Here is a 16,313-nt window from a genome sequence, read left to right on the forward strand (position 1 = left end):
TACATTGCAGCGTTGAAATCAAAGGTAGTTTACAGCATTTACTCGGCTAGGTAAACAAGGCTAATAAACCATATCTTGATGGACTCCTGACGAAGAACTAAATCTAGCAATTCAAACAACCAAGAATTATCAAATAATCTATCACCTTACATCTATTTTTATTAGCAGCACACTTAGGACTACATGATTTTTTAATACTGTTCTTGTGGTTTTCTTGCAAATCAACCATAAACTAGCCAAAAGCACACAGTAGATGACCTAACAGAATCCTATTATATGACAGACAATCACCAAAGAAACTGAGAACTCATCAAACGATCACGAGCACACATAAGCTAATGAACGCAATGACCAAAAGTCACCGGCTATGGAGCCAAAAACTTGATGTGCTAAAAGTAGTCAAATAATTATTAACTAAATTACGATAATCTAGACACAAATTAATAAATTCTGGACTCTTAAACTTAAATAGACCTACTAACCGGCAAGTGTACCGATTAACTCTTGTACAGTTTAGTAAGTTCAGATATTGTAAGGTCCAGGACAGATCTTTCAATTATGATATCAACGAATCTAGATGTTGGTGCGAAAATCCAACACTATATGATTCAAGAACATAGAATACAAACATGTATAACATAAGAAATTGCTTCAAAACACACGTTATATTTAAATGTTGGGTGCTTAAGCACTATGATTACAACCTCGTCTAAACAACCTTAGATGGCCAAAACTACCAACTGAATGAACAACTCAAACCCTATACAATAAGTAAACTATATATAGAGTAGTCAACATGCTAGCCAACCATAGCCCAAAGCCCACCGAGATCCATAAGGATCTCGGTTTACGTAAGTAGCCCAACAATAACATTAACTAAGTACAAACCATTAAGTATAGGCCCAACAATCTCCCCCTTGGTTTGTAGCTTCGTTCTTAATCATGTTCCATGTAATCAATGTCAGTGTCCTTCAAAGCACCTGCCCAAAATCTAGTCCTGATAATGGAGGCTGCCATGCTTGTATATTCTTTTGCAGCCGCTTCAAAGATCGGGTCAGCTATTATTTGAAAAGTACTAAGGGTCTTGATATCTTTCTCCCCAACCTTTAGAAAATCTCTTGGATCAACGAATTTGAACTGCCCTTTGCGCTTCTGTAACCGTACAACAACGGTGGCAGTATCACTATCATACATCCAAAATCTCATGTTATCCAGAGTTCCATCTGGAATAGATTTAGGCATAGGAATATGAGTAGCCTTATTTGTGGCAGGCCACATAACGTTGACCATGGTCTTTCTTGTATTTGGACCCTTGACCCCCTTTGCTTTCTTCAAAAAGGATTCTGCAGTAGTCATGTTTGGAAAGCCTTTATCAATTTGGTTCCTCAGAAAGTTCCAGAAGTCAATACCTAGTTTATCTTTTGTTGGGTGGTGGAATGGAGAGTTTATCAGGTCACTGAGATCCACCTTAGTCCAAGATCCAAAATCTTTCATCTTCTTATAGTACTCACTGGCCTCGGACTTCCGTTTAACCCACAACATGTTCTTTTCAGCGTCAAAACCCCATGACACAACTCCATAGTGATCTCTATATTTGTCTGAAAATCCCTTTGGAAAGGTGACAACGAACCTTTCTGGGTGATCGGATGATTCAACGTTCTGATTGGAGTTCTTCATCACTAGAAGCCTTTTCTGAATGCGATCAGATTTCTCTTTTGACATTGGAGGAGCAGACATATATTGTTCCAGCGTCTCAGATTCATTTATGGTGACAGTTGGACGACCGCTGGAACTGCCTCCTTGATTCACCATCTTTGAAGTTACATCATCACTACTCTTGAATTCATCTCCAAACTTCTGAACAACTTTTTGTTGGGGGTCTAGATAAATAGCATTTAGTTCTCCCATGTTGGACTAAAGCTCTTTGATCTTGGAATCTTTATCGGAGTTACCAGCTTCAAGTTCTTGGATGCGTACATCTTTGACAACAGAGTCTTGTTCGAGTTCAATGACTCGACGTTGAAGAGCTTGTACATCGATGAGAGCATCCTCAAGTACAACTCCCTTACCTTTGTTCTGTACATAATTTTCTTGCGTGGCAAGAATCTGAGCAATCTTCTCAGATACACCAGAACTTGACTTACCCTGATTGATTGGGTCAGATGATCCAGAAGAAGCATCAGTGTATGGAATATGAGCCTCATCAGTGTGTGGAATGTCTGCCTCAAAATCAAACTCACGAGCAACGTCATCAAAGATTTGATCTTGAGTATAAGGCTCGACGGAGGATGGATTTGGATCAACATGAGTCTCAGGAACATTCGACTCAGGTTGATAAGGTTGTTGTTGTGGGCTAGTTATTGGTGTTGTTGTAGTTGTTGGTGCATCTTCAGAGGCCAGCACACCAGATCTCGGATCTCTCTTCCTTCATTTTCCTGGAATGAGATTGGCGGCTAGTTCTTTAACAAAGTCTTCATCATGATTTTAAGCAACTGTCTGAGGAGGCTTCAAGGCAGTTGACTGAAGTAATTCATTAAACTTTTCAAACTCTTGTAACTGTTCAGTAGTCCGAACAGTCTCCGAGTCACGGTGTTCATCTTCCAAATGTGGCACATTATGTTCCTCATCTTCATCATCTGAGCTGATTTCATGTGTAGCAGTGCGCCTTGGAATTGGTGCCACGTGCTCCTCAGCAACTTGAGCAACGACTTGTACTGTTGTTGTTTCAGCAAACCGGTCGAATTTAACCAAAGCATGAAGGCCATGATAAAAGATCTTAGATCCTTTCCTGGATTGCTTCATTAAACCAAAAGTGTTGGTTTCCATCGACTTCATATCTAATGTTTCGACAGATTTGACAATGTCAGCGTAATGTGAGTCAAAAATCATTTGTAAAAAACTAGGATACATAAGAAACATCTCTTTTACAGCCTATGATAAATGGTGAGTTAGGAAGATAAAGAAAGAATGTGAATACAGAAAGTAATCCTTTTACAAGGGCTAAGAAGGTTTCGAGGACTCAACCTCTTATAAGGTGGGTAGACTTGTAACATCCCAAATTTAGTTTAATATTTAAATGAAGCGGGGTTTAAATGAAATATTGAAGATAAATGTAATTTTCTAAAGTATGAGGGGAATAAGTGTCATTACATGAAAAGTTAAACATGAAACCCTACCATCTTCCTATAAATGTAGCCGCCATCTCATTCATACCCATCCTAGCCTCCAAACACATTCTATAACAAATTCTCGTTTTAGAGAAAATAACCCACCAAGACACGATGATTCCTGGATTTCTAACCGTCAGATCGGTCTCAAATTTTAACTGAGTGTTCATAGTATATAAATGAATATTTTCATCAATCTGATCTTCTATTAGTGGTCGGGAAGTCCGAATTTTATCAGCAAAACCGTAACAGCAAAAATGGAGTTTTTTCAGCAATTGTTTCAGTTTTCCGGAAACTGTAGCAACAGCCTCCAGTGGCGGAAGTTGGTGGCGTTGGTAGATCTCGGAGATGCGATTCCGTGGCCACTTGAATCACTCACTTCCGAGTTCGTTTGATATGGTTTTGGTATATTCGAGTGATTTCAAACATAAACCTAAAGGTACGTATTCGTTAAAAAGGTTTACTTTTCGTGCACGTATTTGCATGAAAATTGGTCGGATGATAGAACGGGCCACGATTATTGATAAAATAATTAACTTGCAAGTATCTGGGTTAGTCGGTTTGGTTCGGGTGAAACGAGTAGTGTTCGGTTTGTTAAAAGGACGGGTAAACAAAGGCGGTTTTACATGAAACTTGGTGGGATAGTAAATCGAACCTTATTATGTGAGAAAAATGTAAACTTGAACATAAGAAGTTGTTTGGAACGAAACAGGTTAAACGGGCGCATATGTTTGGACGCATATGACGTTAGAGTATAGGTGTGTGTATCTGTATAAGTCTAAGAAGCGCATAAGTAGAAGAGACCATATAAGTATGTAACCTATATGTGTAGCGTATATGTATGCATGCACCGTGTATGTATATAAACGTATATGTATATATGTAGCGTATATGTATGCATGCACCGGGTATGTATATGAACGTACATGTATATATGTAGTGTGTATGTATATAAACGTATATGTATACATGTACCGTGTATATATATATGGAGAAAGTGAGTACCTGACTGTTGTAACATCCCTAAATTTCTGGAATATAATATTAATTATATTATTTAATATTGGCGAGAAATTTTACTCGGTTTAGTGGAGAAATAATAAATAAAGTTGGAGTTATTACGAGTCGGGCTTGTGTTAGATTAAATGGATATGGGTTATGGACTTGGGTTATGAAGGAAAGAGGAAAAGACCATGGGCTTAAGCCCATGGTCCATAATTATATAAGCCTTAATTATCCATTTATCATTCATTTTACACATATTCCATACACCACCCAAAACACACACTTAAGCTCTTTCTCTAGTTTCTCTCTTTTCCTTAGCCGAACCAAGATAGAAAAATCGATTTCCGACCTGAGGAAATGATAGTAAGATGTTGTATGAACTCAGCCCGTTAGATTTAGTCACGAAACGACGAGCCGATACCGTTAAACCGTTAAAGTCATGAGATCCGGGTGGAATCGGGTATAAATCGAACCTAAGATGATCTTATGGGTCACCCTAGGTCAGATCTGGATCGAACGGAACGAAAAACGATGAAAACAGTGCTGGAATACGTTTTTCCGGCCACCGCCCGTTTTTCCGGCGATGGCGGCGCCGGAGAAGGTGTGTACGACGAAAGGGAATGTCAGAGAATGTTCCTGACATTCTTTGACCTAACCTTAATTCGTTAACGAGGAGTTAATGAACTAGGGGTAATTTGTCTGATGATTCGTTAAGGAGGGTTAACAAACTAGCCTTAGTTGTATCCAATTCGCTAAGGAAAAAGATAACGAACTAACCTCAGTTCGCTATGATCATTCGTTAAAGGAGATAACGAATCAGAAGTTCCAGTTCGTTACATGACCTGATTCGTTATATGGACTGGTTCGTTATGTGGACTGATTCGTCAATGGTCCAATTCGTTACAAGGACTAGTTCGTAAGAGGGTCCAGTTCGTTACAAGACCAGTTCGTTATAATAGTCAGTTCGTTACTCGCCCAGTTTGTTATGCTAAGATAACGAATCAGGCTATGTTCTGATTAACAAATTAAGTTTGAAGGATTGACATATAGGTCCCTGGACTTAGACAAGAATGGTTTAATTACATAATAGCTCTTGGACTTTAATAATTTATGAAAGATACCTTTAAAGGTTAACAAGTAACAATTAACCAATCGGGTAATGATTCAATGAAGTAAAACCGGCTTAGACACGTAAGACTAATTAAGTAGCAAAGAGAATGGCCAGAGTAGTATTTGATATTCAATTATTAAACAGTTAGACGCGCACAACTCGAGAAGGAATAACCATTAACGGAAGAAGTAACCGAGTTCAGGTGAGTTTCTAGCCCCACTTCTTTGTTATGTTTTCGGGGATGTTTGCATACTCGTTGTGAAGTGTGAATACACTTACCTTAAGTGGTAAGTGTATGCTATAGATGTTATACAAGTAGCTAATATATAATGCTTGCCGGTGCGTGAACGATCTTTGGATATTGCACGTGTCGCCAAGGATAGTGACTGTCAAGTGGTTATTAGTGTGTATGATTGTTATGATGTGACTTGCTTATTATGTAAATAATGTACTGGTAGGAAATGGGTTATAGACAAGTAGATGTAGAGTGAGATATAAGTGGAAAGGGGTCTAGTAATAGTGTTAGGGGCATAACGTGAGCACGTGGTAGAGTGAGTGTATGTGTGCCTTCGTTATTAAAGTGGTATAAAATGGAATAAGTTGCTAAGATGTAGCGGTAATTAAGTGGCTAAACAGTAGGGGTAATTAAGTGGTTAAGCAGTAACAGGTTAGACAGTGGACTATGTGTCTTCGGATACATATATAATGTTTGTAGTGGTTGTGTGATAAGTTTCTTGATTAACTAGAACTCTTTCAATGTAGCTGACTTTTAGTATGCACGCAGGTGAGCAGATTAAAGAGCTAGCATGAGGATGGCACATGGCATGGATTGAATAGCTGGCAACTGAAGATGGAAGAAATGATGTTTTAAATATAATGTTTTATGTTATGGTTTTAAAGAAAAGACTAATGTTTTGTATCGAATGATTAAAGTTAAGGCTTCCGCAAAAGTTTTAATTAACTCTGATTTGTATGAAATGTGTTTATGAGTAAATCCGACGTTAAAGTAGGGCTACCGGGTTCGGGGCCTTACAAGTTAGTATCAGAGCAAAGTTCGAGAAATTTAAGCTTCTTACATGCTTAGACTCGAACAGAGAATGGGATTTCAGTATGAAAATAAAGAAGATGTCAATTCAAGATAGCCTTTGTAATAAGTTATGATGATCTAATACAATTATATCATGATATTGTTGTAGTTATTTTTTCTCATTGGTTGAACATAATTTTTTGCTGCAACATCTAAATTTCATAAAAAAAAAAAGTTTAGTCTGCTGCTCAATTTCACAATTTAGACCCATGCCAATATATTTTCTTGAACTATTTTGTAATCAATTTAGTAATTCTCATAATATCTAAGCCATTATATGAAAAGATCAACAAATGTACTTGAATTAGTTTACTTCTTTAACTACTCAACGAAGTTCCACAAAAACAAAAATGCATAGCTATCAATTTATATTCTTTATGTATAATTTATAATCTTTCAATTTAGTTAATCAAATAAATCATAAAAACACTTTCACAACTAGAATCAAACCTGCTATTTCAATACATCTTAAAATTTCAAAGTTTAGAATCAATTCATGTTTTAATAAAAAATAAACCTACTGTAAAACGACTTCAAGTATTGCAAATAATATTAAAAAAATCTGAAAAACAATTAATCTTAAAAAAAAAAGGTGATTCTTCGAGTTGCTTCACATGTCATCCTTCTCTTTCTTGTAAAGCCTTGTCCTTCTGAAAAAAAATAATCCAAGTATTACGCTTCCAAAATTATATGTGTCTTTAATACTAAAATATATTACTCTTACCTTCCTTTTGGGACATCCGCTTATGTATTGATCCAATTCCTTACAGTAAGAACCAGTTCTCTTTTTTGGTGCTTCAAGAGAATATTTGATTGTTGTTTCATTTTTAGGACGACCTTTAGTATTAGTAGGAGCTAATGGGTCGCGAACAGAAATTTGAGGCATCATGTTTACTTATGAACTTTCAACATTAAACTCTTGTGGTGCACTTTCTAGTTGATTGGAATTTGCTCAGATTATTTTTCTTCTAAAAATTTCACCAACAGGTTATTTAATCTTTTTATCTCATATGGAGAGTCTCGTGCATGCTCAAATGTTTTTTTCTAAAACTTTACTGAACACACCATAATGTTAATGCACTAACTCCTTTTTCTCTATGCATATCTTCGAGCTCGGTACCGCAATTACCCGACTTATACCTAGCATCAAGTGTCCACCTAGATAAAATGTAATGATCAGGAAGAGTTTCAACATTCCTCTTCTTCAAGACATATAAAATATGCTTGCACAGTATCCCATGTGTTTCAAACTTTGCACACGAACATGTGACATCTATCTTTTTTGAGGATGAAAATTAACATTTCTCAAGTATATTCTATCAATACCCAATTGCCCAACCTTATATTTGATCTCTTTTAAGCTTTTGGTTATCGTCACATGAGTTAAGTTTAATGTAGCTTCAGTCCATTCTTTTTTGAATAAATCAAAGAGATTTTTAGTGTAACGTGCACCTTCTTTTGCCCCTATCGGGTTAATAGAAGAAAGATTTGGATATGAGTCCATGGTTCTGAAGTCTTCATCTTCTTCGGCGGCCCTTCGAGCCTCAACAGGTTTATAGTACTGTATTACAAACTCATTCAACATGGTCTTTGAATTCACATATCCATCAAAATAGGAATGAATGCTTTCGCTTCTTACGCTTGATGTCATGCCAGCAAAAAAACAATCTTTTAAGAAAGCTTTTGCCCAATGTTTACGTTGATTATACATCTCCGTTATCTAGCTGCCACTTTGGAAATTGTACTTGCCACATAAAAATTCCCAACGACTTTCAAATTCTGTAACCGTATTACTATTTACCCATTGTTTGTGTAACTCTTGAAAATCACTGCAACTAACCTTAAGAGATCGAAGATGGTCGATCTCATGTTTCTTAATATGCCATTAACAATAACGATGGCTACTTTTGGGGAAAACACTTTTGATTGCATTTCCAATAGCTTTATCTTGATCAGTAATTATTGCTAATGGATACTTGTCAAACATGCAATTTAAGAACTTTTTAAATAACCATTCAAAGGTTTCTTGTTTCTCATTCTCCAATAGTGCACCGCCAAATAATATAGATTGACGATGATGATTCACCCCGACAAATGGAGCAAACGGCATCTTAAATTTGTTGGTCATGCACGTGACATCAAACACAAGAACGTCACCAAATTTTACATACGAGTCTCTTGATCTCCCGTCAGCCCAGAATATATTTCTTGGACACCCATCATCAAATAAATCGACAACAAAATAAAGGTTATGATCTTATAATATTTTATCTTGAAAATGCTTATTGAGCCCATAAAACTCCTTACCTTTGTATTGTTTTCGTTCCTTAGCTAATATATCAGCACATTGTTTTGATGTAAGATCATTTTCAGTATTTATAACCTTCTTAATTTGACAAGGTTTCAACCCGGATTGTGTAAGTTTTGACATTAGAGATTTGCAAGCCATTGAGCGGTGAAAGTTCCCATGAGAACGGTATTTCATTACTTTGGTTGGAGTAAGAATTAGCTCATGATAGTGTACATCATTAAACATATCCACTATCCATTTTTCTTCTTTACTTTTTGAAATCCGAATAAATGCTTCACATCCGGTCCTTAAATCCCTACGACGTTTCTTAACTTCCCCACTAGAGCTTTTAGACTTTCAATCTTTAAAACCCTCTTTGTTGCATACATATATCCTCCGATAAGGCTCACCCGTTGTCTTATTTTTAAAAGTTGTATGAATACGTATTCCAAGTCCATGTAAAAGGGCGTAACGATTGTAGAACTCATATGCGTCGTCAGGACTATCAAAAACCATTCCCCTCACATTATCTTCTTCATCTTTATCAAACCCGGGATCGATTGTCACATTATTATTTTCCTATATTTCAATATTTAACCCGATAGTTAGATCTTTTTAAGCAACATCCTCCTCTTGTTGAGGTTGTAAATCTACAGTTTGTATATCCTATTTCAAAAAAAAAATACATATATAAATACCAATTACTTGTTGATAGAACAATTGATATTTGATTTATTAAATAGGTTTACTGTGTGGTATTTGATGAAAGAATTTTATCTATACTTTAGTATAATGAAATAATTGATATTAAAATAGTTCTAATAGTGACTGCCCATATACTAAATTATAAAAAGCTTTGTCGGCACTTTAGAATGATGAAATAATTGTTGAAGAATAATGAAATAATTGATCAAACATTAAAGGTTTAATCATACATGTGAATTCATGAAGACGTTTGGAGCAAAATTGGGATCGAAAGGAGTATGGGATCTAGGTGTATTTGTTAAAGATAAAAAATGGAATTTAAAATTAGGTTTTAATTGGATATGATTCAAGACTACGTAGTTTTGGGGGGTTTTGCATATAAGGTTAGATGCCTACCAGCCACATACTCACTTTCCCATATATATATATATATATATAGGGGATGGTTCATGCGAGAAGTGATATTATAGCGAGAAGTGCGAGATGTGAATCTAAACCATTGATTGTGTTTAATCAATGGTCTACAAAAGAAAAGGAAAATTCATAATTACAAACACATATTATGACATATAAAAAATTAAAAAGGGTGCATATGTCTTTTGTAATATTGCTCTCATTAAGCCAGACATTAATGTTATTCAACAGTTTCATTTTTTTACGCCTAGTGAATGGTCATGGAGTCATATATGAGTATTAGTATTTTAAATATTGTGTAGGATTTGTAGAGTTTTAAATTAGATTTCCATAAAAGTTGCCAGCACTTAAATAAAATGTCCTACACTATTATATTAACTTGTGTAAATTTTTATAGTGTGTGGGTATCGTGAATATGTATGAAAATATTTTATAATCATAGGTTATTAGCATGATCTTATTTATTACATGTAGTCTAATGAAAAAAAAAAGTTTAATTTGTACATTGTAGTTGGTATTTCGAATTGTGTATGTGTAAACTTTATCCTGTGTAGGTTTATGTATGTACCGTGTAGGTGATATTTGAATTGTGTATGTTTAAATTTTTCCATGTGTAGGTTTATATATGTACTGTGTAGGTGGTATTTCGAGATGTGTAAACTTTATCGTGTGTAGATTCATATAAGTACTGTGTGGGTGATACTTTGAATTGTGTGTTGTTAATTTTAGTATGTGTACGTTCATATATGTACCATCTAGGTGGTATATCAAATTGTATATGTGTAAATTTTATCATGTGTAGAATCATTTATGTACTATGTAGGTAGTTTTACGAATTCGATATAAATTTGAAAATCTTTCTAAATTTGTTTATATGTAAAAGTTTTGTGAATGATTATTCAAAGAGGAAGATATAGTTTTGTCTAGGAAATAAGGTAATTGTAAAGTAATCCAAGATTTCAAGTCATGTAAAACACATGCTCTGTTGATCGTATGTACATGTATATGAATGTGTTAAATTATATAATATGATGTAATAATGTTTAATATATTTAACTTATTTTTATTAGTTATGAACGGACTTGTTGGTAACACCAAGATAAAATCTTGAGAATTGTAAAAGGAAGAGATGATGAAAAATTAAAAATCAAAAGAATAAAAGTAAATAGAAAAACTATGATATGAAACCCCTACGACATTTATTGGTTACCAAAAACAAAACCTGAATATTTTACTATTATACCCATTTGATTAATTAAATATAAAATAAAAAGAAAAATCTTGATTGGTACAAATGTCTTTTCGCACTTCTCACGCTAAAAAAACACTTCCAAATGAACCTAATCCTATATATATATATATAACGTAGATGTATGTATGGGCGTATATCTATGTGGGTGTATATGTACGTATGCCCGTATATGTATATAAAACGTATATGTAAGACTTACGCGTTAGACGACTTATACACTAGAACGCCAATACGGACTTACACGTTAAAATGATTTTCAAAATAAATGAAAGATAAACATCGTATACGTACGTAAACGACAGATATGGACTTATATGATATACGAAGATAAGTAATTCATTAATAAGGAAAGGTAACATTTATAAAATGGGAAGTATAATATAATTAGGGGTAGTTAAGTGAGACTTGTTAATTGATACACAATTAGCCGTAAACAGCTTAAGAAGGGCATAACCGTAAATTCAAAAAGGAATCGCTTACAGGTGAGTTTCTAGCCTCTTTTCTCTGTTATGTTTTTCAAGGCTGTGTGCATACTCCTATGTGTTAGTTAGTAAACTTACCTTAAGTGGTAAGTGTATGCTATATGAATGTCTTAGGAAGGATATATGAATGATATTGAAATGATGAAAGAATGTAGAAAAGGTTAGGAGTATATATGTAGATGTTTTTGAATATATGTATGTATGTATGTATGTATGTGTGCGTGTGTGTGTGTGTATGTATGTATGTCTGTGTGTGTGTGTGTATGTATGTACGTACGTACGTACGTATGTATGTATGTATATCTAATGCGTGTACGGCAAAGAATGTATGGTTGTACGGTAAGGAATGTATTGTTGAATGGAACGCGAAGAAGGGACCAGACCCTAATAATATATTAAATAGAACAGACCAAACCCCACTAATATCTGAGACAGAAGGGAACAAACCCTTATAATATCTGAGACAGAAAGGGAATGGATCAGACCCTGATAATATATGAGATAGTAAAGATAGTTATGCATGTAGTATGAAAGTATGAAAGAACATATGTATGTAAGAAGGAATGTATGAATGTATGTAACTATGTATCTATGTATGAAAGGAAGGTAAACAGGTTAAGTATATATTATGTATCTTCAGATGCATATATGTAAGTATGTGTATGAAATGTATGTTTCCTTATTAACTAGAACTCACTCAGCGTAGCGGACTTTTAATACGCATGTAGGCAAATAGGATGAAAGAGCTGGCTTGAGGGAAACACATGGCGTGGATTAAGCTGACCTGCATCAAGTGAAGAAAAGTTATGATGTTTTATGATAAGATAATTTGAAAGTTTAAAACAAGTTTTTATTATTTTGTAATGAATGTTTTATGTTTTTATATTCCACGAAAAATTTTAATCCACTCTGATATTTAGAACTGTGTTTATGAGTATATCCAATGCCAAAGTAAGACACCTGGACAGGGGTCTTACACCTAAATATTATTGGACTTTTGTCCTATGTATTACCAAAGAAAATATTCATCGACTAAAAAACTTTGAGCCCCAATAGTGTGTCCTCATAGTCACCATCCCCTTGGTGACACGTAAACTCTCAGTCCCGTCTAGTATGTGCACTTTGGCCTATTTTTCTATTTTGAGAATGATTCTTTGACATTTTACAATACATAACTTTTCTCATTCACTTTGTTTGCTTTTCAGACCAATTCTTGGAATACGCTTATTCCAAGCTCGTATAAAATTGGAAACGGTTTGGTGCCACCACTCTTTATTTATGTTCATAAAATGGAGTACCGTTCTAATTTACAGTGCATTCAATTCTCACCACCTTAGGGTAATAAGCTTATGGTAATACTCCTTATGCCTTATCGAATTTCATGTAACATCCCGAAATTTCTAGAATTATAGTTAGTATATTATTTTTCGTTGGGTGAAATAAATGAGTTAGTGGAACGATAATAATAATAATAAAATATGAAAAAGTACGTAGAATAATTAGATGGGATTAGTTATGGACCAAAAAGGGAAGTTGGGCCTTAGATCCATGGGCTTAAGGGAGTATAAAAACCCCCTTAAACCCTAATCCTTTCCATTTCCATTCATCTTATCCACCTTATTCTCTACACACTCAAAAACACACACAAGCCTCCCTATGGACGTGAGAAGAAGAAGAAGATCCGTGTCACACCCCGACTAGGTAGTTGCGGAAGCGTAATACGGGAATGTAACAGATAAAACTGGTATCAACAACATTGTTTATAAAGAAATTCATAAACTAATTTACATCATAATACATGGGTTGGTACTAAGTTTACAAACTAGATGAGAAAAACACATAACCGGTTTACGAGCTTCTTATACAGTATTATATCAGCGTCTATTCACAGCTATTCAACTTTCTTCCTAACACCAAGCATGTAAGCAAATCATTCCACTTTTGCTTTACCTGAAAAGCATGTTAAAACGGGTCAACTACGTCTAGTTGGTGAGTTTCAAGTTTCACGAGTATCAATGAAATCAGTTCACGAGTTCGTAAAGTTTACAGTGTGAATGTATGTATGTCTGTGTATGATGCATTATACTAAGCCACAAGTGAAACCGAAACGAGCTATACTGCATGGCCTCTCCTGCCCATGCACTCCTGTTGGCATTTAACAGCCAATTTGCCCCATGTATGTACTATGTCTAACACCACATAGCAGTATGTAAATATATAATGACAATGTGCAACTGGTTTTTACATATGTTCCGGCTTACCCCACCGGCTCTGTCACAGTTGGGTTTGTCAAACCGATAGTACTATCCACACGCCACCGGCACGAAGTTAATCACTTGTGTTTGTGGGGACTTGTCAAGTGTTAGTACTTAGATAATCCACATCATCACACGTTTTCAAGTATATCAGTATATGTAAACATGCTTTTCACCCCAAAAGTTCGTAAAACAGTTTAGAAAGTGGGGGTCGTGAAACTCACCTTATCGTAGTTCGCACAGAAATCACGTATCAAATAGTCAGATGTCTCGTTTATAGCCTGATTCCTATAAACGGTATCGTATTGTTATTACTAGTACAGTGTTTAAGCTAAGTCGGGCTGTATAGATAATCTGGGTATAGCTGTTAGGCCCAGAACATGACCATAGTCTTAGATTGTGACGTTGTGTACTATGAAATGTTTAAAACTGGATTTGGCTCAGTTTCACCGTTTTCCGAGCCTAGCTCAGTTGATCGTTTATACGTTTCGGGATTAGGTAAGATCACATAAAACTTAAGTAAATATATTGATTGATAAAATGATTTGATTTATGAAAGAATTTTAAAGTTTCGGTGTCTGGTTTGATTGCAGGGTTCGTTTCCGTTTTTACACGGTTTTGATTATACAAAACGCGCACAATTCACCCGAATTGTCCGGAGTTTTCGTAAAAAGTTCGTTTTTATCAATATCATTCAAAAAATATGATATTTGACTACTTTTGATATTTTGACATACCAGTCAGTCCGTTAAACACAAAACTGCCGGTTTCGTTAAAACAATTATAATTTAAATCTTTGATAAATCATAACTAAATATGTAATTATATATAAATTATGTAAATTTTTGTAAAAATACATTAAGACATGGAGAATTTAATAAAAATATTTCCAGAAATTTTATGATTATTTATTTATTTATAGAAATTCATTTAATAGGTTATAATCATGTAATAAATGGCCCGTTTATATCAAACGACCTCCGAAAAATCCCATAATTTTTACCAATGGCCTCAATGTCATTACATAGCCCCTGCAAAATTTCCAGAACCTAACTCTTTTGACAAAATGCCTTTTTGTGCGTTTTTCGGCTGTTAAAATTCGGTTAAGCCATGATCGCACAAACCATACTTAGACATTTCCAATGATTCCCAAACTTTACCAGTGATCTTACCATCCCATATCAAACTCCAAAACCAAGTTTCATAATTTTTCAATATGTTTAGCTATTTTTCCCAAATAAACGCTCATAAACGGGAATAAATTCACCAAATATTCTCCGTTTATCGAAAAATTACCAAATTTGAACAGGGACTCATTTATATGATCCCTAATGTCCCTGAAAATTTTCACAAGCTAACAACAAGCACGTCACAACCTAATACTAAACAGCCCCTAAACGAGTATTACGGGTTTACCTTGTCGGTTTTCGATGAATTTTGCTAGCTTAAACGATTCTCCGGGTCTCGGGTTGCAAACTCAGTATATCTACATATCATATAACATCAAACCAAGCATAAATCATCCATGTAACAGCCTTGAAAATTAGGGTTTCGGTTTTGGATTCAAACCGAACTTTCTAACCGTAAAAACGTTGTATTCATGTTCTAATCCGCGTTTTTGACCAAAAAAGTATATGTTCCTGGTTTGTAAACATGTTTAACATCAAAACATAATTTTACTTGATTTTTAGGGTTTTTGGATGGTTAATCATGTTTAAAACTAACTAAAACATGTTTATAAGATTATAACTTAGTTAAAGGATGGTTAAAAATCCATGTAAATGCAACTTACTTGAGGGTTTTGGGCAAGGGTTTGGAAGGACAGAACTAGAGCTGCTGGACTTCAAAACTTATATGTTATAATGAATAATAAGAGCTTAAGGGTGAAGTTATAAAAAGGTGTGTAGTTTGGTACCAATAATTCCGATCGGAATTCTTTAAATGGCCCTTAATGGGCTGTTTTGGCCCATTACTCCAATCACACAAGCCCAAACATGAAAAGCCCACTTCAAGTTTAGTTCGGGTTCGGTTTTTCGCAAGAAAATTAATTCGGGTGTGAGAGATAGCGTAAAAACGAGTGTTTTTCAGCTTATTTTTGTAAAATAAGAAAAACGTACTGACTCGTTGTAAAATTCCAAAATATTTCACGGATTGCTTAGAACATGTCATATAAGTGTTTTATAAATCTTTTTCGGCTTAACGGATGCTACAATGCTTGTTTTGATATTAACGATTGCGTTTAAGCTTATAGCGTATCGATAAACGAAACCTTTTTCGTTTAAAGAGTTTTAAACGTACCGGGGCCTAAATATCAACATGTTAGCCTCTATAATATATATATAACTCGTATATGACCCCTCAGTATGTATACGGGTCATATTTAGTATCGGTCGGTTACTCGTTTAAGCACTACGAATTAACCGATTTATCGTTTACTTGTTACGTAAAGAATATAGTGTACCTCGTTTTGTCATGAATGTCACATTCTCCCCCCGTTAAGAAATTTCGTCCCCGAAATTTAATGTGTCATCGGTTTTCTAGGGAA

At 34.8% G+C, this 16,313-nt stretch overlaps 1 pseudogene; it reads right to left on the reverse strand.

The window, feature by feature from the left end:
* Positions 1-7,327: 7,327 nt before the first annotated feature.
* LOC143557395 (protein FAR1-RELATED SEQUENCE 5-like) lies at positions 7,328-9,118 on the reverse strand (annotated as a pseudogene).
* Positions 9,119-16,313: the final 7,195 nt, after the last annotated feature.

This window comes from Bidens hawaiensis, unplaced genomic scaffold (assembly GCF_021521415.1).
Source record: "Bidens hawaiensis isolate Kalapana, Puna unplaced genomic scaffold, B.hawaiensis_p1.1 tig00018956_1, whole genome shotgun sequence".
NCBI lineage: Eukaryota > Viridiplantae > Streptophyta > Magnoliopsida > Asterales > Asteraceae > Bidens > Bidens hawaiensis.